Here is a 20,160-nt window from a genome sequence, read left to right on the forward strand (position 1 = left end):
CCGCTGTTGTTTTTATTCTACGTCATAACATACAGTTGAGTACGTAGGACAACACAGCCACTGGAGAGGGACAAGTGTGGCTAGTCCGGATAAGTGCCCCTAAGCATGACCTAGTCATATTCCATACGTGTTCCTTCATCACGCCTATTTACATTTGGGATGGGCAGACACCACGGAATTCACTCACATTTCTGCTTTCTGTTAGACCAACCCGAGCCGTATCGCCTACTATAATGGTCGAGCCAACTGTGTTAGTAAAAACTGTACTTAAAATAAATTAATAACTCATGTTTGAACCAGCGCTCCCCTACTGAGAAACAAGCCGATGAGACAAAGTGAAAACAAAATATACATACATACATAAACTCACGCCTATTTCCCACCGGGGTAAGTAGAGACTATGGAATTCCATTTGCTTCGATCCTGATACACTTCTCTTGCTTGCTTATCGCTTCATACACGCACGCCGGTTCAGAATAGATCGTAGGTACTAAACCTTTTCTAAGGACATCTCCAATTTGGTCAATGTAAGTCCTTTTAGGTCTTCCTAGGCCAACCCTACCATCAACCTTTTGCTTTATATACCGCTTTCGCAATTCTAGTATCTTTCATTCGCTCTACGTGTCCAAACCAACCTAACATTCCCTTCTCAATTTTAGTCACTATAATATCGTCACCACATCTCTAAACATAAAATATAAACCATTTTTTTATATTCACTTTGTAATATTAATTCTCAATCAAAATCCTCTAACTCTTAAACAATGAATATATCGCTGGAACTATTTTATCGATAACTTTTTGTGTGAACGAAGCACTCCAACTTTTTGTTTTTATTTGAACTATCGTTTAAAAAATATTCTGTGCGCCCAATGCTTGAATGGCTGCTCAAATTGTTCCAATATTTCTATTACTTTTGGGCCTGCCAATGGGTATTCCATTTTCAAATATAGCAACATCTATTCTATAGTTCGAAAACAAACGGTCGAAGTTGCCAACTTTAAATATACAATGTTCGATGGCACAACTGGGGAACTTTTTGAATAGTCACTTCAAAGTTTGAGTTAAAATAATAGTGGGATTGCGTGATTGTGGATGCGAATTATCGGAACTGTCGGTGCGGTAATTTATAGACCCTGCATTGGCTAATGAACGAAACTAGAAAAAAATATTGATTTATATTTTTGCCCTATTCGGTAATTCGGAGAATGCGTGACTTAAGTACATATTGGTGCCTATTCTTGTAAATACCATCTAATTTTATTTTAAGTTATATCTGTCATTTTCTTATCCGCCGAAAAGTAAAGGGACGGGTAATCGACAAGCATAAAATTTATCAATCAATTATTAGTCAATTTTAAGCACAAATCTAAAATAACTGTCTAAAAATTTTACATTGGCCAATAAGCCGACAGGATGAAGTTGACAGCACACGTCAAACGATTTGCATACCAGCGAGATAACTTTTTGATTCGCCCGGGTTATTAATTAATTTACTCATACATACATACATACATAAACTCACGCCCGTAATCCCAAATGGGGTGGGCAGAGCCACAAGTAATCAAAGACAACTTGCAGCCACTGTTGATACGAAGATGATTCGATGATTGACTTGAGATGATTTTTGTTGATTTACTCATTCTTCCTAAAATTAAGAACTGTCAATCATCCACCCCTTTCCTTTTCCGCGGATAAGAAAATGACAGGTATAACTTAAAGTAAAATTAGGAGGTGTCTGCAGGAATCGGGGCCAGTGTCACGGGTTCTAATCACGGCTTGGGCCCTAGACCACTGTTAACGACTGACTGGAGTGCTGACGGCTCTCTCATCCTGCATAGAGTTATGACTTGTCCATTGGTTAAACACCTACACTACAGGTATCTGAAAGCGCTCTGAAACATAAACTAGTTTTAAAATATAGTCCGTATCATTTGGTTTATTATTTTAAACCTAGTTTAGTTTGTTTGTTTGTTAAGTTTACGTATAATTGTGTTCTTTCTGACATGATGGACTAATGTTATGGGCGATAAAGTGATCCCTTATCACCATAAGCTTCATCATATCCAGCTTACGACATCGTATCAACAGTGGCTGCAAGTTGTCAATGATTACTTGTAGCTCTGCCCACCCCATTAGGGAGTACGGGCGTGAGTTGTATGTACCTTGTTCCATTCCACGGATTTTAGATCTTCTTTCGTAGCGCGAAGTATATTTTAAACCTGGTATTATCTTTATTCATTTTGTCAAAATAAGACGGAAGGAAACGTAAAGTTTCTCGTATTCTAAGATCAAACCGACACTCTTGTCACCCTTCAAGTATTGTGTCACATACGCAACATCAGCAGTGCGGTGTGGAATGGCAAGTATACCAGTAAGCAGTGGCATTATGTCGAGGGTCCCGCGACATTTATATTCATAACGCGCAAGTTTGTCGCTTGACACTTCGCGTCGTATCGGTCGTAAGACAAAGCGAAAAGCGTAATATCGGAGGTTTACAGAGACAGAAGTCGAGAGTCGAGAGACGGCCTCTGTGGTGGTGTGGTGTGGTGTGTGTGAATCCCGGTGGGGAGATATGACAAAAATCACTTTGTGATCCCTAGTTTGGTTAGGATATTACAGGCTGATCACCTGATTGTCCGTAAGTAAGATGATCCGTGCTTCGGAAGGCACGTTAAGCCGTTGGTCCCGGTTACTATTTACTGATATAAGTGAGTAATCGTTACATGAGCCATGTCAGGGGCCTTGGCTGCTCAATCATAACCCTGATACCAGGGTTGATGAGGCTGGTATTCCACCTCACAACCCACACGATAAGAAGAAGAAGAGACAAAAGTTACTCCAGACAACTTAGTATTGAACTATAGTGACTCTATTTTTAAAATATCGACAATCTTATAACGATTTTTACTTAAAAAAAACACATGAATGCTAATCTCCATGTTCATCCATTATGAGATATATCGTGAATTAGAATTTGAATTCAGAATTAGCATCATTTTGGTCTAGACAACCAACACCGATCTGGAGGTCGGAGTTCGATTCCCGATGGGGATATTGTCGAAATCAATTTTTGAGACTGTCGTTTGTTTGGCTAGGACTGTGCAGGCTGACTCACCTGATAGGTAGCAAAAGTAAGATGAGTCTGTGCTTCAGAAGGCACGTTAAGTCATTGGTCCCGGGCTACTAGCCCAAACGTGGAGTATGCTCCATACTCCCTCCGGGCGATTAAAGGAAGGCCTGTCTCCAGCAGTGGGACGTATATTGGCTATGCACCTATCTTTCCTGAGGGCTGGGTTTTATTTCCCCCATTTTTATATAATTATCTCCTCGCTGTATGGTTGTCTGGAAGAAACCGCTTTAAGTGATAAAGCCGCCATTTGCCATGTACCTATTTAAGTCTCTATTTTCTTTTATTTTGGTGCAATAAAGTATATGTACGGAAGGCGATAGGTGCAACCACCGTTCTACACGCCCTATCTATGGAGTATTGAAGGCTATTACTCCACCGACAAGAGCGCAGCTCTTAAATAAAGAGAGAAAGTATATTTGTATTACTGTAACGTCAAACCTCTCTTGCCCTGCACCACAGGCAAAACAGATTGCTTACAGATATCGCAGCCTACGTAATACGTTATCTCAATGTAGTTAGTGACATCAAAGCTCATGGTAGACTCACACAAATTCGCTTATGCATAGCAACTGAGAATCAACCGTAATTGGGGTAGATCCACGTATCTTCCGAGAGGGAATATTTTATCGATGAAGACGAAGGTGCTTCATGTAGGTTAGAATTGTTGCCTTTTCTCTCCAGCTAAAATATTCTTAAATACGTTAAGGAATTCGAATTTTAAAAATTGACAAGCATTTATAGATAAACTGAAGCCTCAACCAAGTTGCAAATGGTTAGGACATTACAGGCTGATCACCTGATTGTCCAAAAAGTAAAAAGATCCGTGCTTCGAAAGGAACGTTAAGCCGTTGGTCCCGGTTATTACTTACTGATGTAAGTACGTAGTCGTTACATGAGTCATGTCAGGGGCCTATGGCGGCTGAATAATAACCCTGACATCAGGGTTGATAAGGTTGGTAAATCACAATCCACACGATAGAAGAAGAAGCCTTATTACAAAACGAAGACTTAGATCGCTTTCACTTATAAGCTTTTGACGTGCGCCCGTCGCGCTGTAGCAACGCGATTCGAATCCATGCATACTTAAATAGTAGCGCGACAGTTGAGCGACAGAAGCGCGACTGCAGTGCGCCGTCCAGCGGTAGCAGATACGCCGCATGGCGACGGCGTCGCTACAGCCGCTGTAATGTGAAGGGATTCGCTGTGCAGCGCTTCAGTCGTGCGACAAAAACGCCTATAGGTATATAAAAGCGCTCTGAAACATAAACTACTTTTTAAAATATAGTCCGTGTCAGTTCTTTCAAATCCGTCGACTTCGTTCGTGCGGATTATTCTTTTAAACCTGTTTTATCTTTAGCATTCGTTTTGTAATAACCCTGCTTATGTCTATCCAATACATTTTATTCAATTATACTGTCGCTTTTCGTAATCCTTTGAAACTTGGCTAGAGCCATCGGACGCATAGTTGGGCTGGAAAAAAAGAAATACTTAATATTTTTTCCTGTCCTTTGTTTGCTAAGGACTTTTCAGGCTTGAATCACCTGATTATCCGAAAAAGTAAGATGATTCCGTGCTTCGGAGGGCACATTAAGCCGTTGGTCCTGGCTATTAGCCGTAAAAACACCTCCACCAACCCGCAGTGGAGCATCGTGGTGGCGTATGCTCCATACCCCCTCCGGTTGATTGAGTGGAGGCCTGTGCCCAGCTGTGGGACGTATATAGGCTGTTTCTATTTTATGTTATGTTTAAATATTTTTTCAGTGTGTGTCCTCTTCGAAATAACAGACTATTTATTGGGGAGTTTGTAACCTGCCTTCACAAGGTTCGTCATAATAATCACCAAGTTTGGCTGCTGGTTGCCACCTGCCCCCGGGGCACGATCTGGTCCGCTCGCTTTTATTTACACGTATAACCTCAATATGTATTATGGTATATCTAAAGCTGCCGTATAAGCCATAATAATCTAAACACTGAGCACAGAACAGCCTAAACCCTACAACAACAACTATTTGCAACTTACATACCACATCTACATAACCCTAACCGCATCCCAACATCCCTACGACCACAGAACAGGAAACGAAATCATGCTACATCATGACTAGACACGACATAAACAATAATCAGTATTATATATTTATACCTTATAGAAGCAACGTACCTGATTGTCCGAAAAAGTAAGATGATTCCTTGCTTCGGAGGGCACGTTAAGCCGTTGGTCCCGGCTATTAGCCATAAAAACACCTCCTCCAACTCGCATTGGAGCAGCGTGGTGGAGTGTGCTCCATACCCGCTCCAGTTGATTGAGGGGAGACCTGTGCCCAGCAGTGGGACGTATAGGCTGTTTATGTATGTAGAAGCAACGTAGCTAACCTAGGCTTGGAATACCGAACTATCATAATTTATACCTAAATACGGGCTAAATTATCGCAAATGAATTTATATTTATTCAAATAATGTTATTCTACGGTTTTTATTAATTTCGAGTTATTTATGCCGACACAATCGTTATTATATAATTGTGAATAGAGGGAAGTTGATTTAAATAGTGACAGACAATCGCGAAGTTGGCTTGCGAATTAGTACGACTGCTGCCTATACGAGCGGCCGCGCATATCGTTCCCTGCTCTGTGGCAGCCCTACATGGACCCATAACACCAATAATTACAATAACAAATAACACCCGCAGTTGACACGACAAACTTTACAAGTGGTTGCAACTCCTATCAATATGGCTTACCGAGAATACAAGTTACGGAGAATCAATAAATACAAGATGTTAGTGACATCGTATGGAATACTGAGGGGGATGATTCAGACCATGATTCTGAGTTAAAATCAAGTGGAATTTTCCGTCGCAATAGTCATGTAGTTTTTGTGATTTTTTAAATTAATGAGATGAATCATTCCCCTCAGTATTCGTTACGATGTCACATACACCCCGTACTAGTACGTACAGGTAGCCATACAAATACGTATGGGTGTTAGTGACACCGTAACGAATACTGAGGGGGATGATTCAGATTATGAATCTGAGTAAATATCAAGTGGAATTGTCCGTCGCAAAATTCATTATGTTTTTGTGACTTTAAATTATTTTCAGTTTCATACTTTTGCGACGGAAAATTCCGCTTGATATCAACTCTGAATTATGATCTGAATCACCCATCAAAGTTTTCGTTACGATATTATGCCACTAATATCTTGTATTAGATAAACATTATGTAAAAAGATTAGAATGTTCACTGGTAGTGAAATGACTAGGACAATTCGAAAGGTTCATCAGAGAATATATAAAATAAAAAAAGGCTTTTGATCAATACAGACCATACTCCACCACCCTGCTTCACTGTGGATTAGTGGAGGTGTTTAGGCTAGTTGCCTGAGACCAACGAACGGCTTAACGTGCCTTCCGAAGCACGGATCGCCTTAAATGCGGACAATCAGGTGATCAGCCTGTAATGTCCTAACCAAACTATTCCCGGTTACTACTTACTGATGTAAGTACGTAGTCGTTACATGAGTCATGTCAGGGGCCTTTGGCGGCTCAATAGTAACCCTGACACCAGGGTTGATGAGGTTGGTAATCCACCTCACAACCCACACGATAGAAGAAGTGTTCTTCATATTAAAGTCGTGATCATATCAAAACAGTTTCTGCCCACCCCAAAAAGGATTCCAGGCGTGAGCTTATGCCGCATGCATTATCACATAAACCTGCTGTACTGCTTGTCTGTCCGAGCCCCTCTTGTCCCGGCTCACGATGTTTGCACTACACATTACACGCGGCTCCGCTTGCTTAGTTAATTAATTAACCTGGTGTACTTCAGTTTAACTTCTTGATAGGGTGCAACGACTATAATATTAGTATACGGTAAATTTTAAGTGATTTGGAATTCCGAATAAGAATCAAAATCGTTTATTCAACGTATTTATCATTGAGTAGTAGGCTAAGCTGTAGGCCATCTACGGGGTGTGGACGCCACCTGTGGAGGTGGCGGATTGTGGAACGGCCATCAGATATGATGGTTAACTGCGAATATAAAAATAAGCAGCCCCCGACCAAAGAGCGACAGGATTAGCAGAACGTAGTGGGTAGCTCACTGGGACGGGCTAACCTATAAAATACTACTTAGGTTCTATGACGATCTTGTGACGTAGCGAGTAGGCGCCGCTACTTCAAAAGCGCACCCCTGATGCCGGGCAGCAACGGTATCAGTACTGGTTGGAGGCCGAGGAAATGGACTCTGGTAGGGCTCTAGCTAGAACATCACCTATTGAGAAATTGGTCGGTGTGCTGCGGAACGGAAGGCGATTGGGGCAACCACCGTTTTACACGCCCTATCTATGGAGTATTGAAGGCGATTACTACACCGACAAGAGCGCAGCTCTTAAATAAAGAGAGAGATTTATCATTGATGTGGACCTGTGGTACACGGGTTCACTCAAACGGGGAGCACCAGTTGGAAGCCCGGTACCGGACTTACACCAATGGGTTATTAATTTCGATTTGACGGCAATGCGGCTCACCGCCTGTCACGTTGGGCTGAACAGAAACCTCCGTGAGGTGTGAGTACTTAGTTCATCTTGCGATGGATTTACCTCTGACTACCCCAATTGGGTTATAGTCGTACGCTTATGTTATGTTTGTATGGGACATACCTAATAGTCTACCATTTATGGTCAGTCACATCTCTAGCGCGAGCAAACCAACGCGTCTCAATGTTTGGATCTTGTAATTTAATATAATATCCTAAGTAATACAGTTCATTCAATTATTTGTGTCGGGTTTTTCCAGCGCTCCCTACAATGTTATTAGGAATTAATAGACCTAATATTGAATAATTATTAATTAGAAAAGGTTTAGTACGATCTACTCTGACCGGCGTGCGTGTATGAAACGATTGATGAATGTGGATTAAGCAAGATAAGCGTATCAGGATCGAAGCAAATGAAATTCCCTAGTCTCTACTTACCCCAGTGGGAAATAGGCGAGAGTTTATATATATGTAAATGTGTATGTATATGTAAATATGTATTATACATACATACTCACTCATGCAGCTTCTTTTCCCCGGCTATACAGGTTGTGAGAAGCTGCAGTAGTTTTAGGCGGATGAGACGTACGTTATGTAAAAATTGACGATTCAAAGTGTAACTATGTTACCTATTGAATACCATGTTTACACTCTACAGTATTGACATAAGTCTAGTTCACAAACTGCAACGCAGCAGTTTTTACTGAAACGAACGCCTGATTTTAATTGTTTAATTGAACGATCGTTAGTAACAACAAACCCGTCCTATAATCGGAAAAATGTTAAAAACAGACTTTTATAAATAGACAATTTATAAACGGTTGTGTGTATATTCGACTTTATAGTTTGTTATAATATTTGGATGTTGACTCTCAGGTCGCAGGTGCGAATCTCAACACGGGCAAAACCAATGATTTTCGAATTTATTTTCGAATTCATGTTTATCACGTGCTCAGCTGTGAAGGAAAACAAACACCCACATACCTGAGAAATGTCTTTTCGGAGATATGTGAACTAGAGAGAAGAAAGAAAGAAACATTTATTAATTCCGGACACCACAGACACAGACAGAGAGGTGCATTACCTTCAACACAGGACAGAAATTACACGGAAATCAATAAGTACACAGAAAAAAATCCAAAACAAAAAGAAAAACAGACCAAAATCATAAAAACAATAATAATAAACGTAAGCATCCTAAATGCAACGCACTGACGGCCGATCATCTGTGGTGGCGTCCGGAATAAAAGGACCTCGCTCAGCATAAGTCACTAACACCTACATTAGTCATAGTAACAAACGTGTAATTGGGCTGGTTTTCCCTTTCAGGTTGGAAGGTCAGATAGGCAGTCGCTTCTGTAGAAAAATGGAATAACGCTAGAGATGATTCCTTAAAGTATCTAAATTACTTTGTATATTATTATGTTGCATAGAAACTTCACGAGGAAGTTAGTTTCGTATTCATCATGTGAAATGAGTTCAACGCTCTAGCGAAGTAGGTATACTTACACTGATACAAATCACAAACTAGGAAATTAAAAAAAAAACATAACGTTCCCTAAAAAAACCCAAAACAAGAAACGATAAACCTCATGACTAATACAGAGTCTTAGTGATATCGTAACGAATACTGAGGTGGATGGTTCAGACCTCATGGTCTGAACTCAGAATCATTTCTGAGTTAATATCAAGTGGAATTATCAGTCGCAAAATTCATGATATTTTAGTGTTTTTTTTTTTAAATATTTCCAATTTTATAATTTTGCGATAGAAAAATCCACTTGATATTAACTCTGAGTAATGAGCTGCATCATCCCCCTCAGTATTCGTTAGGATATCTCTTATACGCCGTACAAGTAAGTAAATGTAGCTATACAAGTGCTTTCGGGTGCTAGTGACACCGTAACAAATACTGAGGGGGATGTTTCACACCATGATTGTGACTTAATATCCGAAAAGTTTCCTGTCGGAAAATTTTAGTTTTTTTTTAATTTTTTTCAGTTCCGTACGTACAGCGACGGAAAATTCCACTTAATATAAACTAGGAATCATCCCTCAAAATATCCGTTACGATGACACTCACGCCCTGTATTGGGGTAGTCAGAGAGGTACATCCATCGCAAGATGAACTAAGTACCCACGCCTGGGCGAGTCGGCGAGACGGCCACTGTGATCCTGTGGTACAATGACCAGACTTTCACCAAGGAGTTATTAATTTATCTTAAGTGCAGTTTTCACTAACACAGTTGGCCCGACCATCATAGACGGCTATAGGGCTCACCACCTATCACGTCGGTCTAACAGAAAGCCTCACCGAGCCTGGGTACTTAGTTCATCTTGTGATAGATGTACCTCTGACTAACCCAATTGGGATATAATGGTGAAATTGTTACTTCACCGAGCTTTCTGTTAGACCGAAATAATATTAAAAATATTCTTAAGTACAAAAAAATAGCAGTTATTATAATAATAACCCACAATAATCCTCCCCACGAAATTGATTGGAAAGTACTGACAATTAAGCGCAGTAATGGATTACGGCGATCTCGGGGTGGTTGGTGGAGCGGACGAGGCAATAAGCCCGTCCGCCGGACCGGAAACTATTACGATGACGTCACAGGAAGTTGACACTCGCGCTATGTTTACTGCGAATCTGTCGGATTGCGAATAAGTTGTTGAACTCGATGGTTTCCCGTCTCAAACGAGATCGTTTAATAATTATATTTTTCGGACATAGGGTGCTTAGGTAGGTATGTTCTTACGAACATATTTGGAGTATTTTGTTTGTTTACTTTTCTGCTCGTATCAGTTTATGTATGTATTTCTTTTTTGACTAATATAGACTCGCGTGACCACAATCTCACCTGATGGTTGGATCACGCTTACGTAGCAAATGCCTATTCACTCTAGCCTTGGAGACTCCTAGATACCGATATTAACCGTCTTAAAAAAGGGGTTGTCATTTCGACTCGTATGTATGTAATATTGTCGGAACTACACAATATTCGTATACTTATGTTAAGTGTAGGTATGTATTTTTGTAGAGGCACTCGCACTCTGAGAGACGCACCAACACTCGTGACCATCCAAATTCCCGCTACCTTTGTTTTACAGTCTCAACACCCATCAAATATGCCATAAACAAGTCGTTTAACGGGAACGGTTAATTAACTCCACCGGTGGAGTAGAAAAATTACGGTCATTTCCCAGACTGGGCAAAACATGTACCCTTGCTGAGATTCCACGCAAAATCGACCGCTCTGACGGGCGCGTTTCTCATCTTGTAAAGGATTTTCATTTAGACGCCATTTTGGTTTTTTGGATTGCTGAATTTCCTTTTTACACCGATTTTGTTGCTATGGCGTAATTGTATCGTTGCTACTGGCAATAAATTTATTTTATTCTTATTCTTGCTTTTTACCCACGACGGAACGGAGCAGGTATATGCGTTTAGGGTGAGAGATGTTTGTGTGTGCGTTTGTGCAAAGAAATGTTATTAATTATCTTCTAAACTAATAATCCTATTTTGATGCGGTTTTCAATAACGGGTTTGTGTTTGATGAGTGCATGTTATTAGACAGGTGTCATGTCTGTAACTCACTAGGGGGCGCCACAATATTAGAGTTTAGAGTCAATATTATTCGAAACGCCTCTTCAATTTATAATAGCAATTTATTTGCAATAGTTTTTATTAGTTAATTGTTTCTGACAGGCGTTTTTTTTTTCGGTTCCATTGATTACACGTAATTACGTCGAACACGGTGCTGTTTCATTGCTACCTAAATCCCTTAAAAATCAGTAAAAAGGCATATCAGGCATATTCATGGTCCTTCGAGCCAGATTTCAGAGAAGATCACAATCAATAAATTGTAGATAATACGAAGTGATTGGCGAAGATTAAAGAAAAATCAAGATCGACTATAAGTGGCACGTGGATTGTGTGGTCAAGTGAATCAAATTCATCCAATTAATCCTCATTTAATTCATAAACTTGAAACCATCACTCAATAATCAGGTAGTATTAAGTAAACAGCCTCCGTGGTCTAGTGGTTAGAGCGTTAGGCTCACGATCTGGTGGTCCGGGTTCGATTCCCGATGGGGACATTGTCGAAATCACTTTGTGAGACTATCCTTTGTTTGGTAAGGACTTTTCAGGCTTGAATCACCTGATTGTCCGAAAAAGTAAGATGATTCCGTGCTTCGGAGGGCACGTTAAGCCGTTGGTCCCGGCTATTAGCCGTAAAAATACCTCCACCAACCCGCAGTGGAGCAGCGTGGTGGAGTATGCTCCATACCCCCTCCGGTTGATTGAGGGGAGGCCTGTGCCCAGCAGTGGGACGTATATAGGCAGTTTATGTATGTTATGTATTAAGTAAAGCAAAGTGTTGTTAATTACGGTTAGTATAATTTTAATTACATTTATTACCCACGACGGAACGGAGCAGGTATACATATGCGTTTAGGGTGAGAGATGTTTGTGTGTGCGTTTGTGCAAAGTAATGTTACCACCTATCTTTTAAACTAATGATCCGATTTTGAGGCGGTTTTCAATAACGGGATTGTGTTTGATGAGTTCATGTTCTTAGACAGGTGTCATGGCTGTAACTCACTAGGGGGTGCCACAATATTAGTGCAAAACAATGTTGCAATATAATCAAAACGAAATGTCCGATTACAATAAATTCTGTTTTCGGCAATGTGTACGTGGTAGCTTATTGCATGTTCCCAAATAATATAAAAATTACGTCTTTCTAGAGGGTGCTACAATATTAGTGAAAATAGTATTGCAATAATATTAAAACGAATTGTCCAATTTCAATGCGGTTTTCAGCAATGGGTTCGTAGTTGAATGGTGCATGGTCTAAGATAAGTCTTATGATATTAACTCACTAGGAGGCGCTGCTATATTAGTGTGAAACGTTTATATTGCAATATTATTAAAATTAAAACGTATTGTCTGATTTCAATGCGGATTTCAGGAATGAGTTCGTGGGTGATTGGTGCATGTTCTCAGATGAGTGTTATAGAGGTAACTTTAAACAGAAAGCAACTGTATAATATATAATAAGGGACTTAATATTATGTGGTAGGATGAATCACACTTATTGTTTTGCGAGATCTTACCTACACATTATATAGATTATAATTCGTATATGCTCTCTAAAAAGTCTGAAATAAAATTAAGCAAAATTAAAAATTTTGGAAAAACCCACGACGGTAAAAATATCATCGAAAAAGAATAAAATAACTCAAAACCCCCCACTTAACCCAATTATTATGTAACGAAATATTATATTAGACTTAAAAATACTTTTTAAAAAAGAGTTGATATCTCGAGACATCGGTAATAGATATACTTAAGTACCTAAACAATGAATATGAATGTTTACAGTTTTTTCCTAACGTGTCTGTTTCTCGAAGATATACTTAAATGTAGCGATAATAATTTTACCATAATACATAACCGAGGAATATCCGTCGGGGGCTGCCATTAACCCAGCTAAAGTTTTTCTAGTGACGTGAATACAATTATTGAAGAATTGTAGATGTTTAACGACGACATAAAATACACTTATGAGTATGATTAAATTTCTGTTGAAATTTCATATAGAAAAGGCAGCCCCCGACGGATATTCCTCGGTTATGTATTATGGTAAAATTATTATCGCTACATTTAAGTATATCTTCGAGAAACAGACACGTTAGGAAAAAACTGTAAACATTCATATTCATTGTTTAGGTACTTAAGTATATCTATTACCGATGTCTCGAGATATCAACTCTTTTTTAGAAAGTATTTTTAAGTCTAATATAATATTTCGTTACATTTAATATTTGGGAGACTAACAGCTCTTAAAAACTATACAACTATGTATGTTCAAATGTTGTAACTTCTTTTTAAATGTCCTCGTGAACTTTTTCTATCGTGTGGGTTGTGAGGTAAATTACCAACCTCTTCAATCCTGGTGTTAGGGTTATTATTGAGCCGCCAAAGGCCCCTGACATGGCTCATGTAACGACTACTCATTTACATCAGTAAGTAGTAACCGGGGCCAACGCCTTAACTTTTGGACGACCAGGTGATCAGCCTGTAATATCCAAACCAAACTAGGAATCACAAAGAGATTTTTGTGATATGCCCCCACCGGGATTCGAACCTGGGACCTCCGGATCGTGAGGCAAACGCTCAACCACTGGACCACGGAGGCCGTTATCTTTGTCATTGATCCAGAAGTTTTTAAAGGTCCATTGACTACGTTGTCCCTCGAATGACGTCCGGAGCCCTGAAAGACGGAGTAATCCCGTCAAAGGGGTGTGGAATTCCAGCGATGGAGGACGCATTCCGAGCTGATATTAATAATATCGATCATAGCGGCTGCCTAATGTCTTAAGACCTTCGTGAGGGTAGTTTGGATGAGCTAAACCAGAAAACAGCTGGATATACGAGTGTACAGAACACAAATAAAAAATAATAAAAACATCTTGCTTTTAAACTTTTAACAGCCTCTGTGGTTTAGTGGTTAGAGCGTAAGGCTCACGATATAGAGGTCCGTGTTTGATTCCCAAAGGGGACATTGACGAAATCACTTTGTGAGACTATCCTTTGTATCCGAAAAAGTAAGATAATTTTGTGCTTCGGAGGGCACGTTACGCTGTTGGTCCCGGCTATTCGCCGTAAAACAGCTCCACCAACCCGCAGTGCAGCAGCGTGGTGGAGTATGCTCCATTCCCCTCGGGTTGATTGAGGGGAGGCCTGTGCCCAGCAGTAGGACGTATATAGGCTGTTTATGTTACGTATCGCTTTTAACAATAAGGTCGCGTCTTCTTTTCTTGTGTGATAATGGAATAAATAATTTTGTATGGTAAATATTATTTTCTACAACAACACAAAAAAACTAAAACATATTTGTTCGAGCATGATATTATGTTGCAAATCGGAAGTAACAATGGTGAATGCCGGTGTATGGACATACCAAAGTTGTTTTTTGTTGCACTGTCAACTGAAAAAAATTGTATGTACTTATTTTTAATAAATAAACAATAATAATAAGTGTAAAAACAAATATCACAATACTGTTAGTGGCTTATCAAAACCTATGGGGTAATCACCCCAAAGACCAAAAATCATGAAATTTGGCAAAAGGGAAGAATAAGTATTTGATAGTAATCTGTCAGATAAGCCGCTAGATTACCCGACGCTTATCAGCTACTGATGAAAACAGACTAGTAATTACTCTATTTTTTTACGTGACTTATTGCAAATAGCATTAACTACTTGGCCGGAAAATTACCCTTTTCCGTACCATGGTTAATTCTAGGCCTCTTGCATTTCGCACAGTGTTGGTATCAAAACAGGATCAGTCGGGAATCGATCGCGCACCCCGCGGATGGCTGCCACATGATATGGAAGCCATACTTACACTTGGTACTTCTTGCTTTAACATACATACATATACTCACGCTTATTTCCCACTTTTTTTATGTGACTTATTGTAGATTTGCCGCAGATGGCATTAACTACTTGGCCAGACAAATGGAGAGCGCTGAAGGCTCTCACTGAGGTAAGCAGAGACTATGGAATTCCATTTGCTTCGATCCTGACACACTTCTCTTGCTTTCTCCACACACACGCCCCGGTTCAGAGTAGATCGTACTGAACCTTTTCTAAGGACATCTCCTATATGGTCAATGTACTTCCTTCTAGGTCGTCTTCTGCCAGCCCTACCACCAACCTTCGCTTTATATACTGCTTTCGTAATCCTATTATCCTTCATCCGCTCTACATGTCCAAACCAACTTAACATTCTCTTCTCAATCTTAGTCACTATAAAACTAAAAAAAAAACTAACTAATAGTCTTAGTTAGTTATTGCTTTAAAAACCACTTTAAATCGTACCGTTGCAAACAAATACCTAATTATTCTTCAAATACACGTAACGCGAATAAAAAGTATATCACTTCCACGAAGGTCTGTAAAACTAAAAAGTCAATTTCCTTCTAAACAGCCTATCAATAAGCAAATAATTTTTTGTTGTAACAGTCGATTTCGGCTAATAAAATAATGAAAGTGTAGCTACCCTCCGTATCAATATAAGGGTTCACTCAGCCACGCACGATATGTCTCGATTCGATCGATTATACGCACGCATTCGATTACTGGCGTATCGATTTTATATGCTTGACTAAGAAAAGTTCATTATAATGGTCAGGTAGCTTGGAAGACAAAACTATTGTTTGAATTAAGCTGCTATAATGATGACAGGTCCAGTTTATTACAGAAGCGACTAGGCTACCATGGCAGTCACGCGAGCCTATATTATTTAAAAAAAAATACATACATACATAAACTCACGCCTATTTCCAACCGGTGTAGGCAGAAAAGTAAATAAACAAAACACCAAATACACATAAGTCAGAACGTATCCAAGCACATAATTGGATAGTAGACACCCTATGTCCTCTCCTGGGATTCGATCTACTCACGTGCAAAATTTTATCCAAATCAGCCCAGCGATTTAGTCGTGAAAAGGTAACAGACAGACAGAGTTACCTACTTTCGCATTTTTAATATTAACTTAGGGGGCCTGTTGTATTTCCTAATGTTTATAGTCCTAAAGTCGATTTTCCGAACATCATTTTCCTAATATTTAATTGTACTAATGTTCGATCATCCTAAATATTGATTATCCTACCGTAATACTTGTCCTAATATTCTTTAGTTCTAATATTAATGTCCCTAAAGTTTGAAATTCCGAATTTTTCATTCCCTATATGATCTATTTGACATATTTTGGTTAGTTGTGACCATCGAGGCCCGAAGGGCCGAGAGGCGGCGGTGAAGATTTGTTTCGTAACGACAGCAGTCACGGGTGCGAGCGAAGCGAGCACGGAAATTCGCGGCACCCCGACACTGTAGATATAGGTTACGAAGGCTGTATGGCAGGGGGCGAGCAAAGCGAGCCCCCTGCCATATAGCCGAGTGGGTTAGGTTACTTGTGACCATCGAGGCCCGAAGGGCCGAGAGGCGGCGGTGAAGGTTCTCTATTGTATTCCCTAAAATTTCTTATCCTACTTTTTATTTTCCTTCACATTTTATTTAGGACTATACATTTTAGGAATATAAACGATTGTAACTATGGACATTAGGGCTTACCATCATTAGGATGAAAAAAAATAGGGCAATGAACACTAGGAGTTAACAAAATTGGACTAGGATCATTAGGACATTCGATACTTAGGACTAAAATGTGAAGGAAAATAAAAAGTAGGATAAGAAATTTTAGGGAATACAATAGAGAACCATTAACTTATTGGTTTACCTCAACCTCTGTGGTGTAATGGGCTAATGGCTTGACACCTTGATCACCAAACTAGAGGACTTAGGTCTGATTCCCGCTAGAATCTATTTACCAATGGCTGACCCAAGCCGTAGTCGTAAATGACAATAACGTAGGTAGGTAAGTGCTTTTAATGATGGACCATTTGTCTCTGCTAAAATCATGTATAATAGATACCTATAAGGTACCTACCTAAACTCTGCCACAATGTTCATAATAACACCACTTCGTATGTGATAATTATTATGTGTTTTGGCTGTGTGCTGTGCACCTATTTTAAGTAATATTTTTTATTTTATTTTCCTTTTTATGTCGTGTACGCAGACCTAACAGTTGATATTATAAAACACCTAACGCTCAATAGTCACTTTTGTTCTTTTCATCAATTCAAACTGGCACAAAATAACACACGTTTTGAAATTCGAAAACGGTTCCAGAGCGAGCTGGCAAACGATATTTGAATATTAGAACGACGCGCTGGAAAATATTCTCTGGCGAGAATTTATGTATGAATTCTATCTTTTCAATCATAATTTAGAAGTTACATTTTATTATTGGAGGTAGGTATATAAAATTAGGAATGAGAAATAATAAAAATATAATTATTATTATTTGAACACTAAGGTCTCGCCACGCCGGCGCCGGTCTGCTACTAGGTACGTGCCTATCTACCTACTATGTAATATTTATAAAAATATTGTTTCAACTTTTGAGCACATATTTTCTGTTTTCGTTAGTCCATCTGCCTACTTACATACACAAACTCACGCCCGTAATCCTTAATGGGGTAGGCAGAGTACAAGTAACCAAATACAACTTATAGCCACTGTGTTTTAGGCCATCTGCTTATTATTATTTCAATTAGTAGGTAGTCTGGATAAAAATACTAGTTTGTTTTTGTACAAAAATAATGCAGTAGGTACATACCTACATAAATATAAAATACGAAAATATTTAAATAGGCACCTAGAAGTATTACATACGTATACATACATAAACTCACTCATTATTTCCCACAAGGAGAGACTCTGGAAATCCATTTGCTTTGATCCTGACACACTTCTCTTGCTTCCTCCACATTCATCAATCGTTTCATAGGTACATGCACGCCGGTTCAGAGTAGATCGTACTAAACCATTTCTAAGGACATCTCCAATTATTACCTACAAGTATTAGGAAATATTAATTTCATACAAAATATCTGTGCACTTACCAGTTAAAAACAAACAGTCCAAAATTCAGCCACTCACAAAACGTACCACAAACATCATCAAAACACCGTTCAGTTACAACTAACTTGTACTCCACTAAGTTACCTATACACGGCACTACAGTATCTAACTAGTCTATCGTACAGTAACACTAGACACGAAAGTTGCGAAAACTTATGCTTAAAAACATACACTACGAATCGCGGAAGAGAATCGAGCGAGAAAATCGCCTCCCCTCAATACGTCCGTTCGCCGCGAGCGTGCGGCGTCAACTGAAGAGCTTTTGGCCGAAACTACCCTATGAATTTTCCTCCAGAGTGAGAGGGCAGATGGACTTAGGGGGAAATGTGTGGGAGTGAAAGGGATGGGTAGAGGAAGAGCGGGTCTCGTCTCGCACGTGGCGCGATGCGGTCAGTGCAACGTCTACGGTCATTGCCATACTGATCAATTCTTTTCCACGTAATCGGTAAATAATAGGCGCTATTTTTATCGTCGTTAAAATAGTTTTTGAACTATAAATAAATTCTCATTTCTTTCTCGATGGAATTAACGGGAAATATTGAATGAACTAGGTATTGACAAGAATGTCGTAATGCATATTTTTTTTTATGTCGACTGTTTTGTAGGTAATAGACAATGAGTCAAATGCATTACTTTTTACGAAACGTCAAAACACAAAGTTTCTTTGGAGTTTGTATGGAAATACTGTACTGTTACATAATAAAAGCGGTCAAACGTCGTACTCATTGTTACTTAATTCATAAATACAATTCGAAAATAATTCGAACAGTCAAATGAGATTGATTTTTTTTTTCATCTTTGACTGGTTTCTATTTTTAAATTTGCATTTTTAATTTATCTTTGACTCCGTCAAGTACCCTATTTAGGATTTTCGATGTTCGCCGATATTCAATTGTATAGTGTCAATTATTTTTTGTAGGTATACATATTTTTTTAAAGTTATTTTCTCCACCAAATTATCAAAATATTTTATTACTTCTGTAGCAAATCACTTCGAAAGTTACGATCTGCCACGCTTTCACTACGTTTCTCTTCTAATTTAAATGGATTAGGTAGTGCCTAAAGGCTCTAACACTTTTAGGACCATATGTTGGCGCCTAGTGATATAAAGCCCTTGAACACATAAACACAGGAAGTCTAGTTGGGTGGGCAGTGCCAGAGTAAATAAAAAAAAAGTTGCAGCGTCTTTTGATACGAAGTCCTAATATGAATATAATGAACCTTAAAATAAATGGATCTAAAGTACTTTATTAATCTAAACATATAACCTATCAAGATTCGGGATATGCAGAACCACAAACCCCTGTCATACCAAAATGTCCATACAAAATCTCGATCTTACCGTGTGCCGCCTTACCACGTAAGTGCGAGCGAGAGAGATAACACGCTCTTTTTTTTTGACGTGACTTATTGTAGATGTGCCGCATTAAATACTTGGCAGGACAAATGGGGACCCGGTACAACGTTTAAGACAACAGGCCCGAGGGTGCCCAGTTGGGCGCGGACCTCGGCTCAGGGCGTCGGCGTCGTCTGAGAGGAAAAATATTTGAAAGAAGTAATCGACCCTAGTGGGTCGATAGCCGTAAGCGCTGATTGAGGGAAATCGTCGACCACGCCAGAGGGGTCGGTATCGGGGTCCTGAAGTGTTTGGTGTCGCGAGCTGATTTGCTGCCTCTATGGCTAGAGTAGTCGGGTCGTCGGGACAGGATAACACGCTCCCTTAATCCCTAGACTAAGATTAAACCGTAGGGGGTGAAGTAACTCTAGCGCGGCGCCCGATTCTAATTGGTGCGGGGCGAAGAGTGTCCGTTCAACGTAGTACCTATTATTCTTTATACTATGGTGTAGGACGAACCCCGATACCGACCCCGCCGGCGTGGTCGACGATTTCCCTCAATCAGCGCTTATCGCTATCGACC

The 20,160-nt window shown here is 39.6% G+C and overlaps 1 protein-coding gene across 1 annotated transcript in view; it reads right to left on the bottom strand.

The window, feature by feature from the left end:
• LOC126373950 (uncharacterized) overlaps positions 1 to 18,469 on the bottom strand; it is a 549,982-nt gene extending 531,513 nt beyond the window's left edge. Inside the window, exon 1 of the mRNA XM_050020336.1 lies at positions 18,223 to 18,469. The gene's annotated coding sequence lies outside the window, so the exon portion shown is untranslated. The remainder of the gene's footprint in view (positions 1 to 18,222) is intronic.
• Positions 18,470 to 20,160: the final 1,691 nt, after the last annotated feature.

Source organism: Pectinophora gossypiella, chromosome 16, assembly GCF_024362695.1.
Source record: "Pectinophora gossypiella chromosome 16, ilPecGoss1.1, whole genome shotgun sequence".
Lineage (NCBI taxonomy): Eukaryota > Metazoa > Arthropoda > Insecta > Lepidoptera > Gelechiidae > Pectinophora > Pectinophora gossypiella.